Raw genomic sequence first — 16518 nt, 5'->3', positions numbered from 1 at the left:
TAGCATCACTGGTGGCTAGCATCACTGGTAGCATCACTGGTGGCTAGCATCACTGGTGGCTAGCATCACTGGTGGCTAGCATCACAGGTGGCTAGCATCACTGGTGGCTAGCATCACTTGTAGCATCACAGTTGGCTAGCATCACTGGTGGCTAGCATCAAAGGTGGCTAGCATCACTGGTGGCTAGCATCACTGGTGGCTAGCATCACTGGTGGCTAGCATCACTGGTGGCTAGCATCACTGGTGGCTAGCATCACTGGTGGCTAGCATCACAGGTGGCTAGCATCACTGGTGGCTAGCATCACTTGTGGCTAGCATCACTGGTGGCTAGCATCACTGGTAGCATCACTGGTGGCTAGCATCACAGGTGGCTAGCATCACTGTTGGCTAGCATCACAGGTGGCTAGCATCACTGGTGGCTAGCATCACTGGTGGCTAGCATCACTGGTGGCTAGCATCACTGGTGGCTAGCATCACTGGTGGCTAGCATCAAAGGTGGCTAGCATCACTGGTGGCTAGCATCACTGGTGGCTAGCATCACTGGTAGCATCACTGGTGGCTAGCATCACTGGTGGCTAGCATCACAGGTGGCTAGCATCACTGGTAGCATCACTGGTGGCTAGCATCACTGGTAGCATCACTGGTGGCTAGCATCACTGGTAGCATCACTTGTGGCTAGCATCACTGGTGGCTAGCATCAAAGGTGGCTAGCATCACTGGTGGCTAGCATCACTGGTAGCATCACTGGTGGCTAGCATCACTGGTAGCATCACTGGTGGCTAGCATCACTGGTGGCTAGCATCAAAGGTGGCTAGCATCACTGGTGGCTAGCATCACTGGTGGCTAGCATCACTGGTGGCTAGCATCACTGGTGGCAAGCATCACTGGTGGCTAGCATCACTGGTAGCATCACTGGTGGCTAGCATCACTGGTGGCTAGCATCACTGGTAGCATCACTGGTGGCTAGCATCACTGGTGGCTAGCATCACTGGAGGCTAGCATCACTGGTGGCTAGCATCACTGGTAGCATCACTGGTGGCTAGCATCACTGGTGGCTAGCATCACTGGTGGCTAGCATCACTGGTAGCATCACTGGTGGCTAGCATCACTGGTGGCTAGCATCACTGGTGGCTAGCATCACTGGTGGCTAGCATCACTGGTGGCTAGCATCAAAGGTGGCTAGCATCAAAGGTGGCTAGCATCAAAGGTGGCTAGCATCACTGGTGGCTAGCATCACTGGTGGCTAGCATCACTGGTGGCTAGCATCACTGGTGGCTAGCATCACTGGTGGCTAGCATCACTGGTGGCTAGCATCACTGGTAGCATCACTGGTGGCTAGCATCACTGGTGGCTAGCATCACTGGTAGCATCACAGGTGGCTAGCATCACTGGTGGCTAGCATCACTGGTGGCTAGCATCACTGGTAGCATCACTGGTGGCTAGCATCACTCGTGGCTAGCATCACTGGTGGCTAGCATCACTGGTGGCTAGCATCACTGGTAGCATCACAGGTGGCTAGCATCACTGGTGGCTAGCATCACTGGTGGCTAGCATCACTGGTAGTATCACTGGTGGCTAGCATCACTGGTTCTAGCATCACTGGTGGCTAGCATCACTGGTGGCTAGCATCACTGGTAGCATCACAGGTGGCTAGCATCACTGGTGGCTATCATCACAGGTGGCTAGCATCACTGGTGGCTAGCATCACTGGTAGCATCACTGGTGGCTAGTATCACTGGTGGCTAGCATCAAAGGTGGCTAGCATCAAAGGTGGCTAGCATCACTGGTGGCTAGCATCACTGGTGGCTAGCATCACTGGTGGCTAGCATCACTGGTGGCTAGCATCACTGGTGGCTAGCATCACTGGTAGCATCACTGGTGGCTAGCATCACTGGTGGCTAGCATCACTGGTAGCATCACATGGTGGCTAGCATCACTGGTAGCATCACTGGTGGCTAGCATCACTGGTAGCATCACTGGTGGCTTAGCATCACTGGTGGCTAGCATCACTGGTGGCTAGCATCACTGGTGGCTAGCATCACTGGTGGCTAGCATCACTGGTAGCATCACTGGTGGCTAGCATCACTGGTGGCTAGCATCACTGGTGGCTAGCATCACTGGTAGTATCACTGGTGGCTAGCATCACTGGTTTCTAGCATCACTGGTGGCTAGCATCACTGGTGGCTAGCATCACTGGTAGCATCACAGGTGGCTAGCATCACTGGTGGCTATCATCACAGGTGGCTAGCATCACTGGTGGCTAGCATCACTGGTAGCATCACTGGTGGCTAGCATCACTGGTGGCTAGCATCACTGGTGGCTAGCATCACTGGTAGCATCACTGGTGGCTAGCATCACTGGTAGCATCACAGGTGGCTAGCATCACTGGTGGCTAGCATCACTGGTGGCTAGCATCACTGGTAGCATCACTGGTGGCTAGCATCACTGGTGGCTAGCATCAAAGGTGGCTAGCATCACTGGTGGCTAGCATCACTGGTGGCTAGCATCACTGGTGGCTAGCATCACAGGTGGCTAGCATCACAGGTGGCTAGCATCACTGGTGGCTAGCATCACTGGTGGCTAGCATCACTGGTAGCATCACTGGTGGCTAGCATCACTGGTAGCATCACTGGTGGCTAGCATCACTGGTGGCTAGCATCACTGGTGGCTAGCATCACTGGTAGCATCACAGGTGGCTAGCATCACTGGTGGCTAGCATCACTGGTAGCATCACTGGTGGCTAGCATCACTGGTGGCTAGCATCACTGGTGGCTAGCATCACTGGTGGCTAGCATCACTGGTGGCTAGCATCAAAGGTGGCTAGCATCACTGGTGGCTAGCATCACTGGTGGCTAGCATCACTGGTGGCTAGCATCACTGGTGGCTAGCATCACTGGTGGCTAGCATCACTGGTAGCATCACTGGTGGCTAGCATCACTGGTGGCTAGCATCACTGGTGGCTAGCATCACTGGTAGCATCACAGGTGGCTAGCATCACTGGTGGCTAGCATCACTGGTGGCTAGCATCACTGGTGGCTAGCATCACTGGTAGCATCACTGGTGGCTAGCATCACTGGTGGCTAGCATCACTGGTGGCTAGCATCACTGGTAGCATCACAGGTGGCTAGCATCACTGGTGGCTAGCATCACTGGTGGCTAGCATCACTGGTAGTATCACTGGTGGCTAGCATCACTGGTTTCTAGCATCACTGGTGGCTAGCATCACTGGTGGCTAGCATCACTGGTAGCATCACAGGTGGCTAGCATCACTGGTGGCTAGCATCACTGGTAGCATCACTGGTGGCTAGCATCACTGGTGGCTAGCATCACTTGTGGCTAGCATCACTGGTGGCTAGCATCACTGGTAGCATCACTGGTGGCTAGCATCACTGGTAGCATCACAGGTGGCTAGCATCACTGGTGGCTAGCATCACTGGTGGCTAGCATCACTGGTGGCTAGCATCACTGGTGGCTAGCATCACTGGTGGCTAGCATCACTGGTAGCATCACTGGTGGCTAGCATCACTGGTGGCTAGCATCACTGGTGGGTTGCATCACTGGTGGCTAGCATCACTGGTAGCATCACTGGTGGCTAGCATCACTGGTGGCTAGCATCAAAGGTGGCTAGCATCACTGGTGGCTAGCATCACTGGTAGCATCACTGGTGGCTAGCATCACTGGTAGCATCACTGGTGGCTAGCATCAAAGGTGGCTAGCATCACTGGTGGCTAGCATCACTGGTGGCTAGCATCACTTGGTGGCTAGCATCACTGGTGGCTAGCATCACTGGTGGCTAGCATCACTGGTGGCTAGCATCACTGGTGGCTAGCATCACTGTGTGGCTAGCATCACATGGTAGGCTAGCATCACTGGGCTAGCATCACTGGTGGCTAGCATCACTGGTGGCTAGCATCACTGGTGGCTAGCATCACTGGTGGCTAGCATCACTGGTGGCTAGCATCAACTGGTGGCTAGCATCACTGTGGCTAGCATCCACTGTTGGCTAGCATCACTGGTGGCTAGCATCACTGGTGGCTAGCATCAAGGTGGCTAGCATCACTGGTGGCTAGCATCACTGGTGGCTAGCATCACTGATGGCTAGCATCACTGGTGGCTAGCATCACTGGTAGCATCACTGGTGGCTAGCATCACTGGTGGCTAGCATCACTGGAGGCTAGCATCACTGGTGGCTAGCATCACTGGTATCATCACTGGTGGCTAGCATCACTGGTGGCTAGCATCACTGGTGGCTAGCATCACTGGTGGCAAGCATCACTGGTGGCTAGCATCACTGGTGGCTAGCATCACTGGTAGCATCACTGGTGGCTAGCATCACTGGTGGCAAGCATCACTGGTAGCATCACAGGTGGCTAGCATCACTGGTGGCTAGCATCACTGGTGGCTAGCATCACTGGTAGCATCACTGGTGGCTAGCATCACTGGTGGCTAGCATCACTGGTGGCTAGCATCACTGGTAGCATCACTGGTGGCTAGCATCACTGGTGGCTAGCATCACTGGTGGCTAGCATCACTGGTGGCTAGCATCACTGGTGGCTAGCATCACTGGTGGCTAGCATCACTGGTGGCTAGCATCACTGGTGGCTAGCATCACTGGTAGCATCACAGGTGGCTAGCATCACTGGTGGCTAGCATCACTGGTGGCTAGCATCACTGGTGGCTAGCATCACTGGTAGCATCACTGGTGGCTAGCATCACTGGTGGCTAGCATCACTGGTAGCATCACAGGTGGCTAGCATCACTGGTGGCTAGCATCACTGGTGGCTAGCATCACTGGTGGCTAGCATCACTGGTAGCATCACTGGTGGCTAGCATCACTGGTGGCTAGCATCACTGGTGGCTAGCATCACTGGTAGCATCACTGGTGGCTAGCATCACTGGTGGCTAGCATCACTGGTGGCTAGCAGCACTGTGGCTAGCAGCACTGGTGGCTAGCATCACTGGTGGCTAGCATACTGGTGGCTAGCATCACTGTGCTAGCATCACTGGTGGCTAGCATCACTGTAGCATCACTGGTGGCTAGCATCACTGGTGGCTAGCATCACTGGTGCTAGCATCACTGGTGGGCTAGCATCACTGGTAGCATCACAGGTGGCTAGCATCACAGGTGGCTAGCATCACTGGTGGCTAGCATCACTGGTGGCTAGCATCACTGGTTGCATCACTGGTGGCTAGCATCACTGGTGGCTAGCATCACTGGTGGCATCACAGGTGGCTAGCATCACTGGTGGCTAGTATCACTGGTAGCATCACAGGTGGCTAGCATCACTGGTGGCTAGCATCACTGGTAGCATCACAGGTGGCTAGCATCACTGGTGGCTAGCATCACTGGTGGCTAGCATCACTGGTGGATAGCATCACTGGTAGCATCACAGGTGGCTAGCATCACTGGTGGCTAGCATCACTGGTGGCTAGCATCACTGGTAGCATCACTGGTGGCTAGCATCACTGGTGGCTAGCATCACTGGTGGCTAGCATCACTGGTGGCTAGCATCACTGGTAGCATCACTGGTGGCTAGCATCACTGGTGGCTAGCATCACTGGTGGCTAGCATCACTGGTGGCATCACTGGTGGCTAGCATCACTGGTGGCTAGCATCACTGGTGGCTAGCATCACTGGTGGCTAGCATCACTGGTGGCTAGCATCACTGGTAGCATCACAGGTGGCTAGCATCACTGGTGGCTAGCATCACTGGTGGCTAGCATCACTGGTAGCATCACTGGTGGCTAGCATCACTGGTGGCTAGCATCACAGGTGGCTAGCATCACTGGTGGCTAGCATCACTGGTAGCATCACTGGTGGCTAGCATCACTGGTGGCTAGCATCACTGGTGGCTAGCATCACTGGTGGCTAGCATCACTGGTAGCATCACTGGTGGCTAGCATCACAGGTGGCTAGCATCACTGGTGGCTAGCATCACTGGTAGCATCACAGGTGGCTAGCATCACTGGTGGCTAGCATCACTGGTGGCTAGCATCACTGGTGGCTAGCATCACTGGTGGCTAGCATCACTGGTGGCTAGCATCACTGGTGGCTAGCATCACTGGTAGCATCACAGGTGGCTAGCATCACTGGTGGCTAGCATCACTGGTGGCTAGCATCACTGGTGGCTAGCATCACTGGTAGCATCACAGGTGGCTAGCATCACTGGTGGCTAGCATCACTGGTGGCTAGCATCACTGGTGGCTAGCATCACTGGTGGCTAGCATCACTGGTGGCTAGCATCACTGGTGGCTAGCATCACAGGTGGCTAGCATCACTGGTGGCTAGCATCAAAGGTAAGAGAAAATGAAGAACTACAATTAATGGTGTAACACTTGAGTGGGTTGACCACTATCGGTACCTTGGCGTCACTGTCGGCTCTCTCAAGGGAAAGAAAGAGAAGCTCAACCAGCTCATAGGAACAAGTCGACCCGGGCACTGAGTCGACCTGGAATGGTACTGACCTGGAATGAGTACGGGGCCTCCATGGCCGTGCTGAAGGTAATGTACACAGCCGATGTGCGCTCCGTCATAGACTATGCCGCACCAGTTTTGGTCACTGATTCCCAAAGCGATATGAAAAAACTTGAAAGCATCAAAAATGAAGCCATGACAATCTTTCTTGGAGTTCCAAGAACTGCCAAAACGTCTAATCCACGAGAGCAATTGTCTCTCCCCAGTATTAAAAGCAGAATTAAGGAACTGAATGCTAAGCTTGCAATTAAGAAAGCCAGAGATCCCCATTACAATGATATTGCCAAGACAAAACAGAGCTCTGTGTTACAGGAGGAAACAGGAAAAGCAAAAAATGGCATCACAGATTAGTCTGCTACCTGGAATAACTTCACCTGCGTGAACAAGCCCGGGAGCTCCTGCCTGTAGTGAGGTTACTTCCCTGGGGAATGAATCATGTAGGATTATCATCAACGAGATGACAATTAAAATATCCAAAATGATACCACAAGAAATGAGGCATAAGTACCTTGAGGAAATTTATAAAGAAGCTGGGAATGAATTAGATTAAATCTACACTGATGGGCCATCTAATTCTGTCAATGGCAAGGATGTTGCAGCATACACTGTAATTAGGAATAAAGTCTTTCAAAACGTAAGTGAAGAAAAATACGTATGGAGAACCATGTTTCTTCAACGCAAGCGAAGCTAATTGCCATTGTTATGGCGTTAAGATTCCTTGAACGAAACACTAATGACGCAGTGATCTGCACTGATTCACAATCAGCACTACAAAGCCTTAGTAAAAATCGGGCAGAAAACCTTGCGACAGTCGCTGAGATCATGAGCTGTGAGGGAACTAACCAATCAGGGAAGAGTCAAGTCCTGTGGATCCCCTCCCATGTTGGGGATCCCCTCCCATGTTGGGGATCCCCTCCCATGTTGGGGATCCCCTCCCATGTTGGGGATCCCCTCCCATGTTGGGGATCCCCTCCCATGTTGGGGATCCCCTCCCATGTTGGAATATGTGGGAGTGAACGAGCAGATGTGCTGGCTGCTGAAGGCGCTGAAGGAGACCATATTGAATACTTCATACCCAAGACTCTACTACAAATTAGAGGTATTGTCAGGCAACATCACCGTGACAAGGTAACTGAGGAAAGGAGGATAGAAGCACAAACCAGTGAATCTGTACCATGGTACAACATGGTTGCTGCTGGCAATCCCAATCATTATGGACAAGGAGGAAGTGGTCTTGGGAGAGAATCAGTAATAACACGAATCCGTCTTGGATACAAATATCCATGGAGATTTGTAATAGAAACAACAGTTGAGCAGAGGAGTTGCAGAATCTGTAGCGAGTAATGGACACTGCCTTGACCACTACCTAAGAGAATGTGAACATCTAAGAGACATCGGAAAGATCTGTAGCATAGTAAACCTCACATTGAGTTAGGAAAACTATCTGTCAAATATAAATGATGTTCTTAAGAGATTTCCCCATTTTGCACCCGAGAGATAACGTAAGATTTTAGGGTTGACAAATGTTAATCTTTTTCTTTTTGAGAAGCTGTTGACTTGCGACAGTTAAGCAAGTCCCAGCTGTGTCTGGGTACAAGTGACACGATGAACAACCCAGCGGGTTTTCCTTCCATTATATATGGTGTTGTACATGCTGCTTTGACGGTGTCCACTCACAGGATGAGTGGCGCTGCCCAATACTGCCACTATGGCGGTGTGTCCACTCACAGGATGAGTGACGCTGCCCAATACTGTCACTATGGCGGTGTGTCCACTCACAGGATGAGTGACGCTGCCCAATACTGTCACTATGGCGGTGTGTCCACTCACAGGATGAGTGGCGCTGCCCAATAAACTCGCCCACCGGGGCAAATCTTAACTTAAACTTAATCACTGGTAGCTAGCAGCACAGGTGGCTAGCAGCACAGATGGCTACCAGCACAAATGGCAAGCAGCACTGGTAGCTAGTAGCACAGATGGTTAGCAGCACTGGTAGCTAGTAGCACAGGTAGCCAGCAGCACTGATGGCTAGCAGCACTGGTAGCTAGCAGCACAGATGGCTAGTAGCACTGGTGGCTAGCAGCACTGGTAGCTAGCAGCACTGGTAGCTAGCAGCACTGGTAGCTAGCAGCACAGATGGCAAGCAGCACTGGTAGCTAGTAGCACAGGTAGCCAGCAGCACTGGTAGCTAGCAGCACAGATGGCTAGTAGCACTGGTGGCTAGCAGCACTAGTGGCTAGCAGCACTGGTAGCTAGCAGCACAGATGGCTAGTAGAACTAGTGGCTAGCAGCACTGGTAGCTAGTAGCACTGGTGGCTAGCAGCACTGGTGGCTAGCAGCACTGGTGGCTAGTAGCTAGCAGCACTGATGGCTAGCAGCACTGGTGGTTAGCAGCACTGGTGGCTAGCAGCACCGGTAGCTAGCAGCACTGGTGGCTAGCAGCACTGGTGGCTAGCAGCATTGATGGCTAGCAGCACTGGTGGCTAGCAGCACCGGTAGCTAGCAGCACTGGTGGCTAGCAGCATTGATGGCTAGCAGCACTGGTGGCTAGCAGCACTGCTGGCTAGCAGCACTGATGGCTAGCAGCACTGCTGGCTAGCAGCACTGATGGCTAGCAGCACTGCTGGCTAGCAGCACTGCTGGCTAGCAGCACTGGTGGCTAGCAGCATTGATGGCTAGCAGCACTGCTGGCTAGCAGCACTGCAGGCTAGCAGCACTGGTAGCTAGCAGCACTGATGGCTAGCAGCACTGGTGGCTAGCAGCACTGGTGGCTAGCAGCACTGGTGGCTAGCAGCACCGGTAGCTAGCAGCACTGATGGCTAGCAGCACTGGTAGCTAGCAGCACTGATGGCTAGCAGCACTGGTGGCTAGCAGCACCGGTAGCTAGCAGCACTGATGGCTAGCAGCACTGGTAGCTAGCAGCACTGGTGGCTAGCAGCACTGGTGGCTAGCAGCACTGGTGGCTAGCAGCACTGATGGCTAGCAGCACTGGTGGCTAGCAGCACTGGTGGCTAGCAGCACCGGTAGCTAGCAGGACCGGTAGTTAACAGCACTGGTGGCTAGCAGCACTGGTAGCTAGCAGCACTGGCAGCTAGCAGCACTGATGGCTAGCAGCACTGGTAGCTAGCAGCACTGATGGCTAGCAGCACTGGTGGCTAGCAGCACTGGTGGCTAGCAGCACTGGTGGCTAGCAGCACTGGTGGCTAGCAGCACTGATGGCTAGCAGCACTGGTGGCTAGCAGCACTGGTGGCTAGCAGCACTGGTGGCTAGCAGCACTGGTGGCTAGCAGCACTGATGGCTAGCAGCACTGGTGGCTAGCAGCACTAGTAGCTAGCAGCACTGGTGGCTAGCAGCACCGGTAGCTAGCAGCACCGGTAGCTAGCAGCACTGGTGGCTAGCAGCACTGGTAGCTAGCAGCACTGGTAGCTAGCAGCACTGATGGCTAGCAGCACTGGTAGCTAGCAGTACTGGTGGCTAGCAGCACTGGTAGCTAGCAGCACTGGTAGCTAGCAGCACTGGTGGCTAGCAGCACTGGTGACTAGCAGCACCGGCAGCTAGCAGCAATAGTAGCTAGCAGCACCTGTAGCTAGCAGCACCGGTAGCTAGCAGCACTGGTGGCTAGCAGCACTGGTAGCTAGCAGCACTGGTGGCTAGCAGCACTGGTAGCTAGCAGCACCGGTGGCTAGCAGCACCGGTAGCTAGCAGCACTGGTAGCTAGCAGCACTGATGGCTAGCAGCACCGGTGGCTAGCAGCACCGGTGGCTAGCAGCACTGGTAGATAGTTGCACTGGTAGCTAGTAGCACTGGTAGCTAGTAGCACTGATAGCTAGCAGCATTGGTAGCTAGCAGCACTGGTAGCTAGCAGCACTGGTAGCTAGTAGCACTGGTAGCTAGCAGCACTGGTAGCTAGCAGCACTGGTAGCTAGCAGCACTGGTAGCTAGTAGCACTGGTAGCTAGTAGCACTGATAGCTAGCAGCACTGGTAGCTAGCAGCACTGGTAGCTAGTAGCACTGGTAGCTAGCAGCACTGGTAGCTAGTAGCACTGATAGCTAGTAGCACTGGTAGCTAGTAGCACTGATAGCTAGCAGCACTGGTAGCTAGCAGCACTGGTAGCTAGCAGCACTGGTAGCTAGTAGCACTGATAGCTAGCAGCACTGGTAGCTAGTAGCACTGGTAGCTAGCAGCACTGGTAGCTAGCAGCACCGGTAGCTAGCAGCACCGGTGGCTAGCAGCACTGGTGGCTAGCAGCACTGGTGGCTAGCAGCACCGGTTTCTAGCAGCACTGGTGGCTAGCAGCACTAGTAGCTAGCAGCACTGGTGGCTAGCAGCACCGGTGGCTAGCAGCACCGGTAGCTAGCAGCACTGGTGGCTAGCAGCACTCGTAGCTAGCAGCACTGGTAGCTAGCAGCACTGGTAGCTAGCAGGAATGGTAGCTTGCAGCACTGGTGGCTAGCAGCACTGGTAGCTAGCAGCACTGGTAGCTAGCAGCACTGGTGGCTAGCAGCACTGGTGGCTAGCAGCACTGGTGGCTAGCAGCACTGGTAGCTAGCAGCACTGGTAGCTAGCAGCACTGGTAGCTAGCAGCACTGGTGGCTAGCAGCACTGGTAGCTAGCAGCACTGGTAGCTAGCAGCACTGGTGGCTAGCAGCACTGGTAGCTAGCAGCACTGGTAGCTAGCAGCACTGATGGCTAACAGCACCGGTGTCTAACAGCACTGGTGGCTAGCAGCAATAGTAGCTATCAGCACCGGTAGCTAGCAGCACTGATAGCTAGCAGCACTGGTAGATAGCAGCCCTGGTGGCTAGCAGCACTGGTGGCTAGCAGCACTGGTGGCTAGCAGGAACAGTAGCTAGCAGGAATGGTAGCTAGCAGCACTGGTAGCTAGCAGCACTGATGGCTAGCATCACTGGTAGCTAGCAACACTGATGGCTAGCAGCGCTGTTAGCAAGCAACACAGATGGCTAGCAGCACTGGTAACTAGCAGCACGGGTAGCTAGCAGCACTGATGGCTAGCAGCACTGGTAACTAGCAGCACTGGTAGCTAGCAGCAGCTGATGGCTAGCAACACTGATGGCTAGCAGCACTGGTAGCTAGCAGCACTGGTAGCTAGCAGCAATAGTAGCTAGCAGCACTGATGGCTAGCAGCACTGGTAGCTAGCAGCACTGATGGCTAGCAGCATTGGTAGCTAGCAGTACTGGTAGCTAGCAGCACTGGTAGCTAGCAGCACTGATGGCTAGCAGCACTGGTAACTAGCAGCACTGGTAGCTAGCAGCACTGATGGCTAGCAGCATTGGTAGCTAGCAGCACTGGTGGCTAGCAGCACTGGTGGCTAGCAGCACCAGTGCTGCTAGCAGCACTGGTAACTAGCAGCACTGGTAGCTAGCAGCACTGATGGCTAGCAGCACTGATGGCTAGCAGCACTGGTAGCTAGCAGCACTGGTAGCTAGCAGCAATAGTAGCTAGCAGCACTGATGGCTAGCAGCACTGGTAACTAGCAGCACTGATGGCTAGCAGCACTGGTAACTAGCAGCACTGGTAGCTAGCAGCACTGGTAGCTAGCAGCACTGGTGGCTAGCAGCACTGGTGGCTAGTAGCACTGGTGGCTAGCAGCACTGGTGGCTAGTAGCACTGATGGCTAGCAGCACTGGTAGCTAGCAGCAATAGTAGCTAGTAGCACTGATGGCTAGCAACACTGGTAGCTAGCAGCAATAGTAGCTAGCAACACCGGTAGCTAGCAGCACCGGTGGCTAGCAGCACCGGTGGCTAGCAGCACCGGTAGCTAGTAGCACTGGTGGCTAGGAGCACTGGTGGCTAGTAGCACTGATGGCTAGCAGCACTGGTAGCTAGCAGCAATAGTAGCTAGCAGCACTGATGGCTAGCAACACTGGTAGCTAGCAGCAATAGTAGCTAGCAACACCGGTAGCTAGCAGCACCGGTAGCTAGCAACACTGGTAGCTAGCAGCACTAGTAGCTAGCAACACGGGTAGCTAGCAGCACCGGTAGCTAGAAGCACCGGTGGCTAGCAGCACTAGTAGCTAGCAGCACTAGTAGCTAGCAACAATGGTGGCTAGCAGCACTAGTAGCTAGCAACACTAGTAACTAGCAGCACTAGTAACTAGCAGCACTCGTAGCTAGCATCACTAGTAGCTAGCAGCACCGGTAGCTAGCAGCACCGGTAGCTAGCAGCACTAGTCGCTAGTAGCTAGCAGCACCGGTAGCTAGCAGCACTAGTAGCTAGTAGCTAGCAGCACTAGTAGCTAGCAGCACTAGGAGATAGCAGCTAGCAGCACTAGTAGCTAGCAGCACCTGTAGCTAGCAGCACCGGTATCTAGCAGCACTAGTAGCTAGCAGCACCGGTAGCTAGCAGCACTAGTAGCTAGCAGAACTAGGAGCTAGCATCTAGCAGCACTAGTAGCTAGCAGCTAGCAGCACTAGTAGCTAGCAGCACCTGTAGCTAGCAGCACCGGTAGCCAGCAGCACTAGTAGCTAGCAGCACCGGTAGCTAGCAGCACTAGTAGCTAGCAGCACTAGTAGCTAGCAGAACTAGGAGCTAGCATCTAGCAGCACTAGTAGCTAGCAGCACTGATGGCTAGCAGCACTGATGGCTAGCAGCACTGGTAGCTAGCAGCAATAGTAGCTAGCAGCACTGATGGCTAGCAGCACTGGTAACTAGCAGCACTGGTAGCTAGCAGCACTGGTAGCTAGCAGCACTGTTGGCTAGCAGCACTGGTGGCTAGTAGCACTGGTGGCTAGCAGCACTGGTGGCTAGCAGCACTGGTGGCTAGTAGCACTGATGGCTAGCAGCACTGGTAGCTAGCAGCAATAGTAGCTAGCAGCACTGATGGCTAGCAGCACTGGTAGCTAGCAGCAATAGTAGCTAGCAACACCGGTAGCTAGCAGCACCGGTAGCTAGCAGCACTGGTAGCTAGCAGCACTAGTAGCTAGCAACACGGGTAGCTAGCAGCACCGGTAGCTAGAAGCACCGGTGGCTAGCAGCACTAGTAGCTAGCAGCGCTAGTAGCTAGCAACAATGGTGGCTAGCAGCACTAGTAGCTAGCAACACTAGTAACTAGCAGCACTAGTAACTAGCAGCACTAGTAGCTAGCATCACTAGTAGCTAGCAGCACCGGTAGCTAGCAGCACCGGTAGCTAGCAGCACTAGTCGCTAGTAGCTAGCAGCACCGGTAGCTAGCAGCACTAGTAGCTAGTAGCTAGTAGCTAGCAGCACTAGTAGCTAGTAGCTAGCAGCACTAGTAGCTAGCAGCACTAGGAGATAGCAGCTAGCAGCACTAGTAGCTAGCAGCACCTGTAGCTAGCAGCACCGGTAGCTAGCAGCACTAGTAGCTAGCAGCACCGGTAGCTAGCAGCACTAGTAGCTAGCAGAACTAGGAGCTAGCATCTAGCAGCACTAGTAGCTAGCAGCTAGCAGCACTAGTAGCTAGCAGCTAGCAGCACTAGTAGCTAGCAGCTAGCAGCACTAGTAGCTAGCAGCACCTGTAGCTAGCAGCACCGGTAGCTAGCAGCACCGGTAGCTAGCAGCACTAGTAGCTAGCAGAACTAGGAGCTAGCATCTAGCAGCACTAGTAGCTAGCAGCACTAGTAGCTAGCAGCACTAGTAGCTAGCTAGCAGCACTAGTAGCTAGCAGCACTAGTAGCTAGCAGCACTAGTAGCTAGCTAGCAGCACTAGTAGCTAGCAGCACTAGTAGCTAGCATCACTGGTGGCTAGCAGCACTGGTGGCTAGCAGCACTGGTGGCTAGCAGCACTAGTAGCTAGCAGCACTAGTAGCTTGCAGCACTGGTGGCTAGCAGAACTGGTGGCTAGCAGCACTAGTAGCTAGCTAGCAGCACTATTAGCTAGCAGCACTAGTAGCTAGCAGCACTGGTGGCTAGCAGCACTAGTAGCTAGCAGCACTGGTGGCTAGCAGCACTAGTAGCTAGCAGCACTGGTGGCTAGCAGCACTAGTAGCTAGCTAGCAGCACTAGTAGCTAGCTAGCATCACTAGTAGCTAGCTAGCAGCACTAGTAGCTAGCTAGCAGCACTAGTAGCTAGCTAGCAGCACTAGTAGCTAGCTAGCAGCACTAGTAGCTAGCTAGCAGCACTGGCTACAGCTGGTGAAGGCATTACGCAAACAATGTTGGTAAGACTCTTACCTCCTTAGGAGTGGGCATGTCTGCGGGTTTGGTAATGGTGGTAATGGTGGCGGCCGTGGTGAAGAGGGCGGCGTGGTGATGGTGCTGGCGCGGCGGGCATGGGCACACTGCTGCCCAAGCGGCCCCACCCAGCCAGCCAACCAGCACCTGGCAGCCCCCACACACTCGCCTTGTCCCAGCTCACCAGCCCCCATGTACTTAACGCACGCTATAGTTAGAGTGATGACACCATAGTCAGCTATGGTCAAGGTATAACTCGAGTTATACTAACACTTTAAAGGTCTAGAGTCTACACAGTAGCGAGAGCGGACCCATTGGCAACTCAATACCCGGCTCGTCCTCTGTTTGGGTTCTTAATCCCTGCAAAGTGGTTTCCAAACATAATTACAATTCCTCACCACTTGAGTTGCTTGGGTTGGCGTGGTTGGTGGAGGCGAGGCGGGCCGCCAAGTGTATAATGGCGAGGCTCCCTTGGCAGAGTGACACCGGACCGGCCACACCTCACCACTGTGGAACACAACAGCAACACTAACACTACACTACCATGCACTACCATACACTACCACACACTATACATTATGAGCGTGTATACGAGGACCATTACGGGGCTCACTGTAGCCCCTGCTGCATGGACACTCTGAAGAGCTAAATCTAAATCATCATACGAGGACCAAACTTAGTGAGGAAGCATGAAGAGCGTCTGTTAGACGGGGCGGGGAGACAACAGTGTCTGTTAGACGGGGCGGGGAGACAACAGTGAATGTGGGAGAGAGGCAGCGTCACATGAATATGGGAGAGGGGCAGCGTCATGTGAATGTGGGAGAGGGGCAGCGTCACGTAAGGTGGGAGAGAGGCAGCGTCACGTAAGGTGGGAGAGGCAGCGTCACGTAAGGTGGGAGAGAGGCAGCGTCACGTAAGGTGGGAGAGAGGCAGCGTCACGTGCAGGTGAGAGGGAGTGTGACAGAAAGGGGTGAGACCGATGACTCGATGACGTATTTAGCCTGACGCAAAGAGTTGCGTATCGTTAACTCTTGTTAACATTGTCAAAGGAAGAGTAGGAATTATTACCGATTGATTGATGGGCCACCCCAGAGGTGGCACGGGCATGAATAGCCCGCAAGTGGAGGCTGTTTGAAGCCAGTACCAGTACCAGGAGCTCATACTGGAGATCTGTGGATGAATGGGGTCCGGAAAGTGGAACAGTCGGAAGTATAGTCTGCAGAGGTAGCTTCGGCGTCGCAGAGCCAGGACTCAATCCAGGAAGGGCGAGGTGTCCGTCTTGGTGTCCTGCCCTGGACGACGACGCAGTTGTCGTCGTCCGTGGCACGTCCGTCTGGGTGTCCGCAGTTGTCGTCGTCCGCCTGGGTGTCCGCAGTTGTCGTCGTCCGTCTGGGTGTCCGCAGTTGTCGTCGTCCGCCTGGGTGTCCGCAGTTGTCGTCGTCCGCCTGGGTGTCCGCAGTTGTCGTCGTCCGCCTGGGTGTCCGCAGTTGTCGTCGTCCGCCTGGGTGTCCGCAGTTGTCGTCGTCCGCCTGGGTGTCAGCAGTTGTCGTCGTCCGCCTGGGTGTCCGCAGTTGTCGTCGTCCGCCTGGGTGTCCGCAGTTGTCGTCGTCCGCCTGGGTGTCCGCAGTTGTCGTCGTCCGCCTGGGTGTCCGCAGTTGTCGTCGTCCGCCTGGGTGTCAGCAGTTGTCGTCGTCCGCCTGGGTGTCCGCAGTTGTCGTCGTCCGCCTGGGTGTCCGCAGTTGTCGTCGTCCGCCTGGGTGTCCGCAGTTGTCGTCGTCCGCCTGGGTGTCCGCAGTTGTCGTCGTCCGGGGAGCGATCATCTGGGTCTTCGCAGTTGTCGTCGTCCGTCTGGGTGTCCGCAGTTGTCGTCGTCCGGGGAGCGATCGTC

The 16518-nt window shown here is 54.2% G+C and overlaps 1 long non-coding RNA gene across 1 annotated transcript in view; it reads right to left on the bottom strand.

Annotated features, from left to right (window-relative positions):
- The window catches only part of LOC123764813 (uncharacterized), a 108183-nt gene extending 93393 nt beyond the window's left edge, over positions 1 to 14790 (bottom strand). Inside the window, exon 1 of the long non-coding RNA XR_011222357.1 lies at positions 14631 to 14790. This is a non-coding gene — a long non-coding RNA (uncharacterized lncRNA). The remainder of the gene's footprint in view (positions 1 to 14630) is intronic.
- Positions 14791 to 16518: the final 1728 nt, after the last annotated feature.

Source organism: Procambarus clarkii, chromosome 48 (genome assembly GCF_040958095.1).
Source record: "Procambarus clarkii isolate CNS0578487 chromosome 48, FALCON_Pclarkii_2.0, whole genome shotgun sequence".
Taxonomy (NCBI): domain Eukaryota; kingdom Metazoa; phylum Arthropoda; class Malacostraca; order Decapoda; family Cambaridae; genus Procambarus; species Procambarus clarkii.
This window is presented reverse-complemented; position numbering and strand designations above follow the sequence as displayed.